This window comes from Macrotis lagotis, chromosome 1 (genome assembly GCF_037893015.1).
Source record: "Macrotis lagotis isolate mMagLag1 chromosome 1, bilby.v1.9.chrom.fasta, whole genome shotgun sequence".
NCBI classification, from domain to species: domain Eukaryota; kingdom Metazoa; phylum Chordata; class Mammalia; order Peramelemorphia; family Peramelidae; genus Macrotis; species Macrotis lagotis.
Genome location: NC_133658.1, coordinates 586,941,429 through 586,958,682, shown reverse-complemented (window position 1 = coordinate 586,958,682; position 17,254 = coordinate 586,941,429). Strand labels below are relative to the sequence as shown.

The following is a 17,254-nucleotide window of genomic DNA, read 5'->3' as shown; positions in this document are numbered from 1 at the left end:
AAGAGATTTGCCAAAGGTAAATAAAATATAGTACTAAAAGGAATCCACAGTAATTTATAGATATTTAAATTGCCATGAATCTTGCAATGTATCTTTTCCTCTCTATTGTTAAGTATAATAAGACATTTCCTTGAATAAAAATCTGCTTCTAGTGCTTGAGTCATCATGATGCTGAGATCTATAAAGCCATGCCTACCTCTGATTGGTCCTGAACCTGGAAGATGTACCCTATGAGGACCTGTGTAACAAAATTCAGAGATTTACCATTCTGCTGTCTGCAGAATGATGAATTATTTGTCACAACAACTCACAAAGGTCACCTGGACAGGTTGCAGCCAGTATCAATGTAAGTAGAAACTTATGCCCATGTTATATGTAGAAACACATGCTGATGTAACCCAGAAGAAATCATGTATAGAGTCTTGAACTGACATGCTGAAACTTATCTAAAATAAATTAATTTCTCTAAGTACATCTAATCTTTCCAAGACTGAAGATACAATAAACAACCCTCACTCTCTTCCAATCTTTCTCTTTTCTCCTCTTGACCATTTTTTCTCTTCTTTGCATTTTCTCTTCTTCCTACTCTTTTATCTTTCTCTAACAATTCCTTCTGCTCTCACTATTCTCCCTCTAATTCCATTGATCCCTCTTCTTTTTATTTCCTTTGTTCCTCAGGTAGATGTTGTAAGAATCAAATGAGATAATATACATAAAGTGCTTAGTAAACCTTAAAATACCAGACAATTGCAAATTATTTACTACCATTATTATTATTTCCCCTTTCTCTCCTTGTCTCCACATCTTATCCAACTTTCTTCACCATCTAATACTTGTCTCCCACAACTGACCTTAAATATAACTATTTTGGGGGAAAATTTGCATGGTGTAAATTTAAATTCTGAGTTTTCAAGTGATGTTTCTTAAAAGATGCCTCTTCTTTTATTAGGAATAATATGCAAAGATTGCTATGTACTTGGGTTGAAAAACAGAGACCCCTTGACTACTCTTTCCAACAAGAGCTTTTGTACTAGAGTTCATACCCAGTATTCCATTGACTGCCTAAAATAAACAGATTGGTGACATTTCTGTTAGTGCTTGCTCCATTAACACCCTTTGTAATTTCTGAAGCACTTGCCCTTGAGAATTTTTTTTGAATGATTAGTCATTGACTAAGTTTAGGTCTTAATATAAGTCATTTACCACAGTCTCATTTGTTTTCTTTTTATTATTATTATTATTCTGACTAATTCGTTGGGCTCAAAAGAAAATAACAGTGAGAGGCATTATTACCCCTTCTGTAACACCCAGAGGACCCATAATACTAATTCTTGCTCTTATTTCTTTCATAATGAAAAAAGCAGGGCAAAGAAAGGAGAATGAAGGAAAGGCAGCATGGAAATAAATTCTCCTTTTTCTGTTTAAATTCAAATGAGCATAATAAATACTCATTATTATTTATCCCTTAGAATGCCCAGAAGCTATTTTGTGACTGACAATGATATTAGTAACATTTTAGAAGTAGAAACAAAGCAAGAAACCCTCCTATTAGGATTCCCTTCCATTCTGAAGAAGGGTTCAAAAATAGAATCCTGGGTGGGGGGGGAAGGTAGATATGCTGAAGGCCACTATGGATCTATTGTCATACTATCCCCTCCGAAGTTTTCATACTCCAAAATCAGATCTAATTAAAGAAAAATGAAAAAAAAAGACTCGCAATCTTTTCAGCTCTGGAGAACATGCAGACAAATAAATTAAAAAGTGGGAGAAGTGGAACTAACCCAATAATCCGTGAAAACCTAATTTCCCTCGCTACCACCACTGACGCAACAGTGTCCTTTCTCCCTTCCCGTTCTCTAGTTCAGGGGCAGTGAGTGAAGAAATTGGCTAACAAGATCAGAAAATTTAATTACAGTTCTCCCTCCCCCTTTCAAAAAATTGGATGTCACACTTCCCTGTTGCCTATTTTCTTTGAGACGTGCTGTCTCTGATTTTCACATGATTTGATCCCCATTTTCTCCTCCCTTTTCCTCATCTCCTCCACCACGATCTCAGCTTTCCTTTTAGCATCTTTTATAGACTATAAATGCAAATACTTTCATTTGGAGCTTTAGAAAAATCCAACATGAAAACTTGAAAGGGACAGCTTTAAAATAGAAAGTCATTGTCCCTTATTTTTGTTGATATTGGTGAAGCACTGTTATTTTGTTTCATTTGGTTTCATTTCATTTGATTTGATTTTTATTGAAATAGAAGGACTGATAGTTTCAAGTGTGCCTGCATAACCAAACTTAAAGAAATCTTAATACATTTATCTAGTAACATAGTTTGGCATAATTGTTAGACTACTGGATTTGGCACTGAAATGTCTAGTATAAAATCCCACCCCTGTCTTTTAGTGATTCAGGATCATTGTTACAATGGAATAAGATAACTGACACTTTTATAATTATTTAAGTCTAAATAATACTAAGCTATTTTGTTTATTTGCTTTCTTCATATTGCTTTATATTCTCAGGTGCCCCTGAATAGTAGAGGTAAAGAGACAAAGGAAGAGAAACAGAGAAATGCTTCCTATGAGATGGAACATTGCTATTTCTCTTCAGCTTTTGCACAACTCTCTAGGTCATTTACTGCAAATCTTTACAGAGGTCCTGGTAAATTAAATAAAAAAAGAAAAATGTGCAATGGAGGTTTAACACATATTATTGATGGCATCATCCATATGGAAGGTGTGGAATTTGCTTCTGGGAGACCAAAAGACTGGGAAATAAATGCACATTCTTTGTTGAGAATCTTTCCCTAAAACTGTGATTGACTCAGCAACAAGAAACTGCAATCATGTCCGAGAGAGGACTAGTTGGGTGCCTCTTTCACCCAGTGCACAAAGTTGAGAATGGACCTAGGTCTTTGGACTTTTCATTGATTCTTTTTCATTCTACATATAAGAGCCAGGTGTTGAGCCACTGGGGGCAGAATTCCAGGTATCCAGGCTATTATTACAGCTTAACCCACTAGCTTTTGGAACTTGTATCTAGGTACTAACATTGCCAATAGGTTTGAATTTGTTGGGATTAATACTAAGAGGGAACCAAACTATGACTTCTATCTTGTCTCTCACCTCATGATATGAAGGGTGAAGTTGGGGTATTATGTCACCAAGATATTGGGAGAAGTATTTATTTGTTCTTTTATATCTTTTAAGTAAATGTTGTTTTGTAAAAAAATTATCCAACATTATGTGGTTAATTGGAATTGAATTGTTAGTCAGTGGATTCCTAAAATAGGGGAACCTATTTTCCAGTAGGAAAAATTCCTCAACCCTCTGGTGCCTGAGAAACCTGTGGTAGGTAAAATGTAAAAGGCCTGGTCTCCTGCAAGTGGGAGCCAGAGTCAGCTATGGCACACAATCCCAAATAAGCTCAAAGTACCAATATTATCAGGTTTTGGTGCAGCAAAGGCCTGGAATCAGGAAGACTCATCTTCCTAAGTTCAAATCTGGCCTCAGACTTGAATTGGTAGTGTGATCTTGGGCAAGTCACTTAACCCTGTTTACTTTAGTTTCTTCAGCTCTAAAATAAGCTGGAATAGGAAATGTCAAAACCACTCCAGGATCCTTGCCAAAAAAACACCAATAAAAAGGGTCATGAAGGACTGAACATGCCTAAAAAAAAGATGATTGAACAATAAAATAGAGATCATTATAATTTGGTACAGTTAATTTTTCTTCAATATATGGTCCTGCAGTTTCATTGGTCATACTGGAGGTAAAATTTGAACCCATGTCCTCTAATTACAGAACTAATTTTTCTTCTCATTGAACTAATTTCACATTTGCAGACTCAGAAACTAAAATTTATTAGTTATGATTAGACACTTGTGAATTAATTCAAGGTGTAAAAATATAACAAGAGACTGATTTATAGACGAGAAAGCTAATGAGTTAATTTGAAATGGGAAATATATCTGGCCCAATAATCAGAACCAGGGCATTTCCAGTAGTGGGTATTTTCCTCTCAGTGGGGTGACAGACTTAGAAAACCAAATTTTAGATTAAAAGACTGTTCCTCACATGGAATTGGAGCTAAGGGAGTGTGATGGTCTTAAAGGGTATTGTAGAGAATCAAAAATGTTAAGAATTGGGAGAGACTTTAGAGATGATCTAGTCGAACTTATTTCTTTTACAGAGGAGCTAGCCAATGACTAGAGAGTTGAAGTGGTTCTCCAAAGTTCACTATTAACATCTGGGTATTAGAGCAGCCCAGGTCTCTTGATTACTGCTGCATTATTCTAACACACCAATCTGAGTTTTATAAAATTCTCTGCTCCATGTCCATTAGTCTTGTCTCCTCAGTGATGTTGGAAGTTTTTAAATGGAAAGGGTCATGCTATATAATTCTTTTGAATCTGTACCTAGTCCCACCAAATGATGCCTGTCTGAAATATTCTCTTATTTTTAAGGCTAAAAACTGGGACTGGTCATTTGAAATCATAGCATTCTCTTGCTTGTACTGTAAAACAGAAAAACTGAAAAATTCTTATGCTACCATCTTTTTTTTTCTAAATTCCATATTGACCCATACTTTTCATTTTTTATGTCTTGACTTTATTGAGATACTTTCATGACATCTTTGTAATAAAATTTCATTTTCTTCATAGATCTAGCTGGAAGGGACTATATCAGTTTTATAGTATAAGTTCTTCATTTTGCATGTAGAAACTAGGGCTCAAAAAAATTTAAGGAAAAAACCAGAGGTTCAGAAAAGTTTAATGTATTTCCTAGGATTACTCAGGTGACCAGGGTTTTTCTCCTTCATTAGACAGTATCCTGAAGGAATGTATATCTTCTCAGGGACTATTTCCCTGTTGCAGGGAATTTTTAATTTACCCTGTAATTTCAGCCATGGCAAATAGATTCTGCTCTACTCAGTTCACAAAGATTCCCATTTTTTTTTGCTTTTTTCATAATGTTCAGCTCAGTGTCATATATGAAAAACAAGGAATGGTAAAAAGATTGGTATTCTAAGAGCTGCAAGATGTTGAGTGGATGTCCTATCAAATATTTTGGGGAAGATACAAACCAAACTTACACTGACTGAGAATCTATCAGTGGGTTGAAATATGTAAGATAGAAAATATATGACATAGAATAAACCCACATCAACAACCCATATCCCTTTGAGTACTGAAATATGTATCTGCATGTGCCTAGTGTCTATTTCTTACAAATGCATTTTTGTTAGAATTAGTTCTTTCATAAGTCCTTACCAGTCTTAGTCAGCTCTTGCTCCACTATGTTCAAAAATGATTGGAAACTCAAGGTCATTGGGGATCATAGACTTAGAGCAGAAAGGTTTCCCAGAGATCATTTGAATCAGCCCCTTTATTTCACAGATGAGAAAACTGGAACCTTAAGGAAATTGGTTGTTGTCCAAGGTTATTTTAGGTAGTAAATATCTAAGGTAGGATTTGAAGCCAAGTTCTTATACTCCAGAAGTACGTTCAAACACACTGACTGTTTCCCTAAGATGTTAAACTTCAAATAAAAGTCTTTAATTTAAGCCCACACCCCAAATGTCTTCTGAGATTCAGCTAAGTGACATTATAGTTAGATTTTGGATTTGGAGCTAAGAAGACCTCAATTCAATTCTGTCTTAGATTCTCCCTATGTCTGAAGCCTTGGGCAGGTCACTTAACCTTTCTCAGTTTCAATTTCCTCATCTGTAAAATGAGGATAATAATATTTACTTCACCAGGGTTGTTGTGAGGTTCAAATAATATAACCTATATGAAGCACTTTGTAAATCTTAAAGCTTTATATGAATACTAGCTAGCTCTGACAAAATAAGCTGGAACCTACAACAGAATTTCACTCTACAAGGGACAGAGATGAAACAATCCTATCCTGAGCCAGGGACCAGAGTGCCAGAGCTTAGATATAATCCATGAAACTCACACAATGGAGAATGAGAAATAATTCATCTGCGGTTCAAAGAGGGATGGCTTTTGAATCCTTTCTTCCTTCTGGTTAGTCACAGTACAAACATGGTCAAGGACCATTGCCAGTGTATTAAACAACCACAACAAGTTGAGATATGCAAAAAATGATAGCCAGAAATTAATGCTGTGTCTTTTTCTTAATCACCATCAGGCAACCATCAGGTGTCATCAGGTGCTTTGTTGATAATCGGAACTGCCCAGCTTATGCCTTCCACTCTATAGCACTGTAGCACTTAATTCCAGAAATGTGCATGGTCTGTGGTAGACAGCTAAATGATGAAGTGGTTAGAGTGCTCAATATGAAATCTGTAGAAATCTGGATTTATATTTTACCCCAGACACTAGCTGTGTGATTCCTGGGGGGGGGGGGTGTCACTTAATCTCTCAGACTCAGTTTCTTCTTCTATAAAATATTTATTATAATTAATTATTAATTAGTATTAATTAATAGTTAATCATAAAATGAAATATAATTAACAGAGATTTTGTAAGAATCAACTGAGAAAACATATTTAAAGTGCACTGCAAATTTTTGGCCATTATATAAATATGAGCTATTATTATTTGTCCTGCTAGGTCATCAGCAGAGCTTCAAAAACATATCAAACCCATTGCACTTGATTCAAACAGCAGAATCTCTGATGCTGGCCTTTCCCAGTGCTATTATATCTTATTTATTCTTAGTTCCAGAAAAATTCCTTTATTTTTTACTGCCTTCCTTCTTAATTCTCTTCCCTCTGAATCTGTGATCCTATGATCCTATGATCCTCCCTAGGCATTTTATCAAAGCTCATCATTCCAGTCATGTTTTGATCATGTTCTGCTATCAGACTTCTAACCTATCTCTATTACTGCTTGTTAATACCAATTCAGATAGCTATAGCTTAAAAAAAGCACTTTTAGAAAATTTGAAATTCTGAGCATTGAGAAAAGAAGGCTTCAACCAAATAATGTTAGACCAGTGATTTCCAAAATGGGAACTGTAACACTTTTGGGGACCAGGGCTAAACTCCCAAGGATGTAGGATGGACCAATTGAAGTGTTGACTTGCTCATCACAAATGTTCACTATATGTCTGTTGATTTGAATTGAACATATCTTCAGTTTTATAAGGGAAAACAATGATAGAAACAGTTACATTACAAAAATTCATTTAACAGGTAATTTTTCTGAAATGTAACTACTCTAAAATCAAGGGTGTTTGTAATTGACTGAGTACCTTAAATGTGGCCTGTCTGAAAACAGAGGAATAGGAAAAAATTTTTTAACTATCTCCCTCTTGTTCTCTGGTGCTAATATTTGAAATCTATGGATTATATTGAAATAAAAGCACAATAAACAGAAACAATACTTTGACATCCCAATTTCATATCTGAATTATAGCCTAAAGTTTGCCTTAATTTATTTTTATTAAAAAAGCCAGCCTGAAGAAACTATCATCATTTAAAAGAATATGACTAGGGTAAGAAATAGACAATTTTTATTTTGAAAATTATAAGAGAAAAAAAACTTAATTTACTATTTTCTTTGTCATTATAAACATGCCTTGTGCATTTTGGATATCCTTGTTCTGCAGTTTGGACATATTTACCCAGATTCTGAGATAAGGAGTGAATATATTTATTCACACAACATTAATTGAGGGATAATTATGTATGGCCACCACATACAGTCCTTGTCTCAAGATGTAGACATGCAAAAAATTAAATAAAACTATGTAAATATGTGATGTATCTATAGACTCATCTATGTAGGACTGACCTTTCTGTGTTGGAACTCCTTCCACCAATTCTGATCACAACCTATCTATGATAATTGCTAATTATAATAATTGCTAGTGTTGGTCTAGTGCTTTCAGGTTTACAAAAAAAGTGCATTAGAAATATTCTCATTTTATCCTCTTAACATTCCTGGGAGGTAGATTTTATTATTGTCATCCCCATTCTATAGATGGGGAAACTGAGACAAAAAGAGATCTTAATTGACAGACACCTGGACACAAAGTAAGTGAGACCAGTTTTGAACCCAGGCCTTTCTAACTCTAAGGTCTTTCTTGCCCCAGGGCATAGCCTCTATCCTCAGGATGACCTAGCAGCCAGCTAAGACCAAAAAAGTCTGAGGGAACTTGTCTGTAGCACTTACATATAATGGGAATTCTCAAAGTGACCTGAATTTTGTCAAAGATGAGGTTAGAATTCAAGTCTTCCTTACTTTAACCCCAACACTCTCCATCTTGTTAAATTACCTTCAAATTATATAAAAAAACATGAGCTAAATAGCAAGACAAATCAAGATAATGCAGGAACCAGCTCAAGGTAGTAAGCATATAATGAATGCTAAGTATATGATATAGGCAATTTGATTAGAAGAATTCACAGTAGGTTTCCAGCCAAGATGGTGGAGAGAAGACAGGCACTGTGTTAAGTGCTCCCCTTTCTCCTCAAAAGCAGCATGAAAGAAACCTCTTAATGGAAATTCGATCAACAAAAACTCAGAAAGAGAAGCTAGGAGAAGAACACTTACCAAGAAGGTCTATCTCAGGGGACTGTGGGTGAACAGGGAGATGAGAGCAGAGGGGCAGCTTGGGGACAGCAGCTGGGGGAAGCCAGAGTGCCAGCCTCAGCCTGAGAGACTTTGGTGAGTGTCAGGTGTGAGATACAACTTTAGCTGCAGAGTCTTTGGAGAGAGGAGGTATGGGAGGGTGAGTTCCAGCACAGAGTGTTTCAGAGGACACCTGGAGAAAAACGACCTGGGCCAGAGACCTGAGCTCCATACTTTCTGCAGAGCCCTTTTCCCAGAACAAACAATAAACAACCCCCCACCCTCTCAGGGCAATAGAGTTCACTCAACTGAAAGAGATTAACTCCCTCCCCCAGGGCTCAGCACATTGTTGGTCAAATCATACCCTGCTGCTGAGGAACCCAAGCACTTCAGAGAAAGCAACCAGTGCTCCCTGCAAGCTGGCCCTTGGAATTATTAAACCAAGTGAACAAAGCCTTTAGGATCTTCAAAAGCAAATCTCTGAGAGCCAGCCCCCCCTAACACAAGGTCCTAGAAATATGAAGAAAGGCCAGCAAAAAAGGGGGCCCATGGAGAAATACTTAGAAGGGACAGATTCTAACCCAGAGAGATCTAGCACTTCTGAGGAGAATGTGAATTGGTCTCCAGCACAGAAAGACTTCCTTGAAGATATCAGAAATGATTTTAAAAATCAATTGGAAAAATTGGGAAAAGAAACTCAAGAGAAAATTAAAACCTTGCAACAAAAAAAAAAATCCTTGGAAAATACAATTGGACAAATACAAAATGAGAATAATTCTCTCATATCTTCAATTAGGTAAATTCAAAAAGAAAATGATTCTCTTAAATCCTCAAATGGGTAAATGCAAAAAGAAAATGATTCTCTCAAAACTACACTTGGGCAAATGGAAAACTCCTTCAAAAATAGAATTGACCAAGACTTCTGGCCAAGATGGCAGAGAGAAGACAGGCACTGTGATAGGTGCTCTCTCTTTCCCCTCAGAAATAACATGAGAGAAACATCTTAACAGAAATTCGATCAACAAAACCCAGAAAGAGAAGCTAGGAGAAGAACACCTACCAAGAAGGTCTGTCTCCGGGGACCATGGGTGAACCAGGAGATGAGAGCAGAGGATCATCTTGGGAGAGGAGCTATGGGGAGGGTGAGTTCCAGCACAGAGTCTCAGAGCATGCCTAGAGAACAACCACTGGGCCAGAGACCTGAGCTCCATACTTTCAGCAGAGCCCTTTGCCCAGAACAAACAATAAACAACCCCCCAACCCCCTCAGGGCAACAGAGTTCACTCAACAGAAAGAGATTAGCTCCTTCCCCCCAGGGCCCAGCCCAGTGTTCAAAGTCAACTCAGACCCTGCTGCTGAGGACCTCACTCCAGAGTTCACAATCAGCACCCCCTACTGACTGACCCTTGGAATTACTAAGCTACATGAACAAAGCCTCTAGGATCTTCAAAAGCAAACCTTTGAGAACCAGCTCTCCTCCCCCCCACAACACAAGATGAGAAAAGGCCAAAGAAAATGGGGGCCCATGGAGAAATACTTAGAAGAGACAGATCCTAACCCAGAGAGATCTAGCACTGCTGAGGAGAATATGAATTGGTCTTCAGCCCAGAAAGACTTCCTTGAAGAAATCAGGAAGGCATTTAAAAATCAATTTGAAAAATTGGGGAAAGAAACTCAAGAGAAAATTAACACATTGCAAGAGAAAATTAACATCATGCAACAAGAAAAAAATCCTTGGAAAATGCAATTGGAAAAATACAAAATGAGAATAACTCTCTCAGATCTTCAAAGGGGCAAATGGAAAAAGGAAATGATTGTCTCAAATACTCAATTGGGCAAATGCAAAAAAGGAAATGATTCTCTCAAAACATTTGGTCAAATAGAAAAGTCCTTAAAAATAGAATGAACTAACTGGAAAAGGAGTTGCAAAACATAAATGAAGAAAAATCTTCTCTGATAAAAAGAATGCAATTGGCGGAAACTAACGACTTCATGAGAGAACAAGATTGTGTTAAACAAAACCAAAAGATCGAAAAAATAGAAAAAATGTAAAATAACTAATCATCAAAACCACTGATCTCAATAACAGACGAAGAAGGGAGAATCTGAGAATTATTAGCCTCCCTGAAAACACTGAAGAGAAAAAAAGCCTAGACTTAATATTAGGATTTAGTGATGAAAAATTGCTCTGATATCATGGAACCAGAGGGCAAACAAAAGAGGTATTGAAAGAATATATTGATCCCCTCCAGAAAGAGATTCTAAAATGAAAACACCAAGGAATGTTATGGCCAAATTCCAGGACTATCAGATAAAAGAAAAAAATAAATACCAAGGAGCCACAGTAAGGATTACAAAGGACCTGGCCACAGCAACATTAAGGGATTGAAAGGCCTGGAATGGGAAATTCCAAAGAGCAAGGGAGCTTGGAATGCAGCCAAGAATCCACTACCAGGCAAAACTGAGCCTTCTCTTCCAGGGAAAAAGATGTACATTTAATTAAATGGGAGACTTCCAAGATTTCATGATAAAAAGAGCAGAGCTAAATAGAAAATTTGGACATCAGACAGTAGGCTAAAGAGACACAAGAAAAGGTAAAAAAATCTGCTATCCAATAAGATGAAACTGGCTATATACCCACTTGGGAGAGTTTCATATATCTTGAGAATTGTAACTCTATTAGAGAGAATATACATAACCAGAAGTGATGGACACTCATAACATTTCTGTGACTCAGAATGATTTAAAAACAATACCTCCTTAAAAGGGGGGAGCAATAAGGAGAAGGGCGGTTGGAAGAAGACTGAAAAGGATAAATCTCATTACATCAAGAGGTACAAAAGACCTATTGTAATTGAGGGGAAGAAGGGAGGAAGTGAGAAACACCTGAATCTTCAGGTCATCAGACTTGGCTTAAAGTTAACTTAGACATACTTGAATTAAGAAACTTATCTTACCTTTCAAGCATTAAAAGGGGCAAAGGGGAGGGGGGGATGGGGAGGGGGAGGGGGAATAAAAAAGGGTAAATAATAGAAGGAAGGGAAGAAGGGGAAAGGGAAAGAGGAAAAAAGAGGAGGGGATTGATATAAGAGGGCAAACACACTGAAGATGGCAGTATTCAGAAACAAAACACCAGGGAATATGGATAAAGGGAAAAAAATGGAAAAATACAAACAGAGGGAAGATAGCATGGAGGGTAATAAAGAGTTAGTAATTACAACTTTGAATGTGAATGGGATGAATAGTCCCTTAAAATATAAGCAAATAGCAGACTGCATTTAAAAACTAGAATCCTGCAGTATGCTGTTTACAAGGAACTTGTTTGAAACAGAGAGATACATATAGAGAAAAGGTAAATGACTGGAGCAAAATATATTTTATTTCAGCTGAAGTGAAAAAAAAAGGGGTAGAAATCCTTATCTCAGACAAAGCAGCTGCATAAATAGATAGAATTAAAAGAGATAAGGAAGGAAACTATATTCTCCTAAAAAGAACCATAGACAATAAAGTAATTTCCATACTAAATATGTATACACCCAATGGGCCAGCATCCAAATTCTTAGAGGAGAAGTTGAAAGAGCTACAGAAAGACATAGAGAGCAAAACTCTACTAGTGGGAGACCTAAAGTGTCTGCTCTCAGATTTAGATAAATTAAATGATAAAATAAACAAGAAGGAAGGTAAGGAGGTAAAAAGATTGTCAGAAAACCTAGATATGATAGACCTATGGAGGAAATTGAATGGGGATAGTAAGGAATATACTTTTTTTTTTCTGAAGGACATGGCACTTACACAAAAAGTAGTCATGTACTAGGACATAAAAACCTAATAATAATTTGCAGAAAGGCAGAAATAGTAATACATCTTTCTCAGATCATAATGCAATAAAACTCATATGCAATACTGGGCCAGGGAGATATGGACCCAAAAGTAATTGGAAACTAAATAACCTCATTTTAAAGAATGAGAGGATCAAACAACAAATTACAGAAACTATTAATTATTTCAACCTAGATAATGACAATAATGATATAACATACCAAAACCTATGGGATACACTCAAAGCAGCTGTCAGGGGATACATTATATCTTTAAATGCTTACATGAATAAATTAGAGAAAGAGGAAATCAATGAACTAAATATGCAACTAAAAAAATTAGAGAAAGAACAAATTAAAACCCCCAATTAAATACCACATTAGAAATTCTAAAAATTAATGGAGAATTTAATAAAATTGAAAGCAAGAAAACTATTGAACTAATAAAACCGAGTGCTGGTTTTATAACAAAACCAATAAAATTGATAAACTTCTGGTCAATTTGATTAAAAAAATAAAGAAGAAAACCAAATTGTTAGTATCATAAAAGAAAAAATTGAACTCACCACCAATGAGGAAGAAATTAAAGTAATAATTCAGAATTATTTTGCCCAACTCTATGTCAAATTTGGCAATCTAAGTGAAATGGACAAATATTTACAAAAATATATTGCCCAGATTAAATGAAGTGGAAATTAAAAACCAAAATAACTATCTCAGAAAAAGAAATTCAACAAGCCATTATTGAACTCTCTAAGAAAAAGTCTCCAGGGCCAGATGTATTCACAAATGAATTCTATCAATCATTTAAGGAACAATTGGTTCCAATTCTATATAAACTATTTGGGAAAATAGTTGAAGATGGAACTCTGCTTAACTCTTTCTATGACACCAATATGGTGCTGATACCTAAACCAGAAAGAGTTAAAACAGAGAAAGAAAATTATAGACCTATCTGGGTAATGAATATAGATGCAAAAATCTTAAATAAAAATCTTAGCAAAATGATTATCACTAGTATAATACATTATGACCAAGTAGGATTTATACCAGGAATGCAGGGTTGGTTCAAGATTAGGAAAACTGTTAGTATAATTAATCATTTCAACAACAAACCTATCAGAAATTATATGATTAAATCATTAGGTGCTGAAAAAGTTTTTTGACAAAATACAGCACCCATTCCTCCTAAAAACACTAGAGAGTGTAAGAATAAATGGACTGTTCCTTAGAATAATATGCAGTATCTATCTGAAACCATCAACAAGCATTGCATTCAATGGGGAGAGGCTAGAGGCATTCCCAATAAGATCAAGGGTGAAACAAGGGTGCCCATTATCACCACTACTATTCAATATCAGATTAGAAATGTTAGCTTCAGCAATTAGAGAAGAAAAACAGAAATTGAAGGAAATAGAATTGGGAAGGAAGAGGCAAAACTCTCACTCTTTGCAGATGACATGATGGTCTACCTAGAGAATCCCAAGAAATCATCCAAAAAAACTACTGGAAACAATTAGCAACTTTAACAAAGTAGCAGGATATAAAATAAACCCTCTTAATTCCTCAATCATTCTATCTATGACTAGCAAGTTACAGCAGAAAGAGCTAGAAAGACAAAACCCATTCAAAGTAACCTCAGACAAAATAAAATACCTGGGAGTCTATCTGCCAAGGCAGACTCAAAAACTTTTTGAAAACAATTACAAAACTCTTCACAAGCAAATAAAATCAGATTTAAATACCTGGGTAAACATCAACTGTTCATGGATAGGTTGAGCTAATGTAAAAAAAATGACAATTCTACCAAATTAAACTACTTGTTTGGCACCTACCAATCAAAATTCCAAAAATTTACTTTAACTTGTTAGAAAATGTTGTAAATAAATTTATATGGAGATATGTATAAATTTATATGGAGATATGTAAATAAATGTTGTAAATAAATTTATATGGAGAAATAAAAAGTCAAGAATTTCCAGGGATTCAATGAAAAAAAGGCAGCTTAGCCTTACCAGATCTAAAATTATATTTTAAAGCATCAGTCATCAAAATTTTCTGGTATTAGCTAAGAAATAGAGTCGTGGATCAATGGAATAGACTAAGTGCAGTAGCAGGAAATGATTATAGTAATCTGCTGTTTGATAAACCCAAAGAGTCCAGCTATTGGGATAAAAACTCTCTCTTTGATAAACACTGTTGGGAAAAATGATAGTTAGTATGGATGAAACTTAGATTAGAAGAACACCTCACACCCTCTACCAAGATAAGATCCAAATGGATACTGGATTCAGACCTAAAAAAAACAATGCCATAAGCAAACTAGAAGATCAAGGAGTAGTTTACCAGCCAGATCTATAGGAAGGGAAACAGTTTACGACTAAGGAAAACAGTTTATGACCAAGGAATAGATGGAGAACATTCAAAACAAACTATATTGAATATTGACTATATTGACTATATTAAATTAAAAAGCTTTTGCACAGAAAAAACCACTGTAACCAGGATCAAAAGATATATAGTAAATTGGGAAACAATTTTTGTGACTAGTTTTTCTGACAAAGGACTCATTTCTAAAATATACAGAGAACTGAGTCAAATTTTTTAAAAGCTATCCCCCAATTGACAAATGGTCAAATGATAGGCAAAGGCAATTTACAGCTGAGGAAATCAAAGCAATCTATAGTCATATGAAGAGTTGCTCCAAATCATTGAGTATTAATTGAAATTAATTGCAAATTACAACTTTTCTGAGATACTACCTCACACCTCTCAGACTGGCCAATATGACCAGAAAGAACAATGATCAATGTTGGAAGGGATGTGGGAAATCTGGGACACTAATACCTTGTTGTTGGAGCTGTGAACTCATCCAACCTTTCTGGAGAGCAATTTGGAATTATGCCCAAAGGGCAAAAAAAATGTGCATACCATTTGACCCAGTCATACAAATAATGGGTCTATACTGTGAAGAGATTATGAAAAAGTGTAAAAACATCACTTGCACAAAAATATTTATAGCAGCCCTGTTTGTATGGCAAAAATTTAGAAATTAAGTGAATGTCCTTCAATTGGGGCATGGCTTAATAAATTGTGTTAAATGTATATCATGGAACACTATTGTTCTATTAGAAACCAGGAGCAATGGGAATTCAGGGAAGCCTGGAAAGATTTGCATGAACTGATATTGAGTGAGATGAGCAGAACCAGAAAAACATTGTACATCCTAACAGCACCACAGGGATGATGATCAAACTTGATGAACTTGGTCATCACTTCCTTGCAACAACCAGGGACAATTTTCAGCTATTTGCAATGGAGAATACCATCTGTATCCAGAGAAAGAATTGTGGACTTTGAACAAAAATCAAAGTCTATTACCATAAAATTAGGGAAAAAAGTTATATTATTATGCAATTTTACTATCTCATACTTTTTTATTTCTTCCTTAAGGATGTGATTTCTCTGTCACCACATTCAGCTGAGATCAATGTCTAACATGGAACCAATGGTGGAACCCAGTCATACAACATGGAACCAACAGAATTGCCTTCTATGGGGGATGGGGGGAGGGAAGCAAGAATGGGGGGGAAAATTGTAAAACTCAAAATAAATAAAGTCTTTCTTAAAAAATAGAATTGACCTACTGGAAAATGATTTGCAAAAGGTAAATGAATAAAATTCTTCTCTAAAAAAAAGAATGGAATCAATGGAAACTAACTACTTCATGAGACACCAAGATTCTTTTAAACTAAACCAAAAGAACAAAAAACCAGAAGAAAATGTAAAATACATCATTAGTAAAAGCACTGACCTAGAGAACAAATGAAGAAGGGGCAACCTGGGAATTATTGGCCTCCCTGAAAACATTGAAGAGAAAAAATGCCTGGACTTCATATTACAGGACTTAGTGATGGAAAATTGCTCTGATATCATGAAACCAGGGGGCAAAAGAGTTATTGAAAGAATACATTAATTCTCTCCAGAAAGAGAAAAAATGAAAACACCAGTGAGTGTTGTGACAAAATTCCCAAACTATCAAAGAGAAAATTCTGTAAGCAGCTAGAAAGAAACAATTTAAATTCCAAGGAGCCACAGTAAGGATTACACAGGACCTGGTGGTAACAACATTAAGGGACCGAAGGTCCTGGAATGAGATATTCTAAAGAGCAAGGGAGCTTGGAATACAGCCAAGAATCCACTTCCTGTCAAAGGTGAACCTTCACTTCCAGGGGCAAAGATGGACATTTAATGAAATGGGAGACATCCAATATTTCCTGATGAAAAGATCAGAGCTAAATAGAAAATTTGAACATCAAACGGGAGGCTCAAGAGACACATAAAAAGGTAAAAAAAAAGTGTAAAGAAAAAAGGTGTTATCCAATAAGATGAAATTCTCTATATACCCACTTGGGAGAAAGAGTCTCATAACTCATGACAATTGTAACTATTAGAGAGAATATACTTAGCCAGAAGTGATGGACGCTCATAACTTTTCACATAGAATTCTTTAAACACAATGCTTCCTTTAAAAGGGGAATACTAAGGAAAAAGGAGGATGGAGGATACTAAATGTGGTAAATCTCATTACATCAAGAGTTACAAAAGACCCATTGTAATAGAGGGGAAGAAGGGAGGAGGTGAGATGCACCCGAATCTTCATCTCATCAGACTTGGCTTAAAGTTAACTTAGACACATTCAGTTAAGTTAAGAAACTTATCTTACTTTTCAAGTATTAAAAGGGGGAAACATCAACTGTTCATGAATAGGTTGAACTAATATAATAAAAATGACAATTCTACCAAAGCTAAACTACTTGTTTAGCACCCTACCAATCAAAATTCCAACACTATTTTTCTATTAGAAACCAGGAGGGGTGGGAATTCTGGGAAAC

General features: G+C 35.7%; 1 long non-coding RNA gene across 1 annotated transcript in view; it reads left to right on the top strand.

The window, feature by feature from the left end:
- Positions 1-17,254, top strand: part of LOC141507297 (uncharacterized) — an 81,327-nt gene that overhangs the window by 3,418 nt on the left and 60,655 nt on the right. Inside the window, exon 2 of the long non-coding RNA XR_012474116.1 lies at positions 153-346. This is a non-coding gene — a long non-coding RNA (uncharacterized LOC141507297). The remainder of the gene's footprint in view (positions 1-152; positions 347-17,254) is intronic.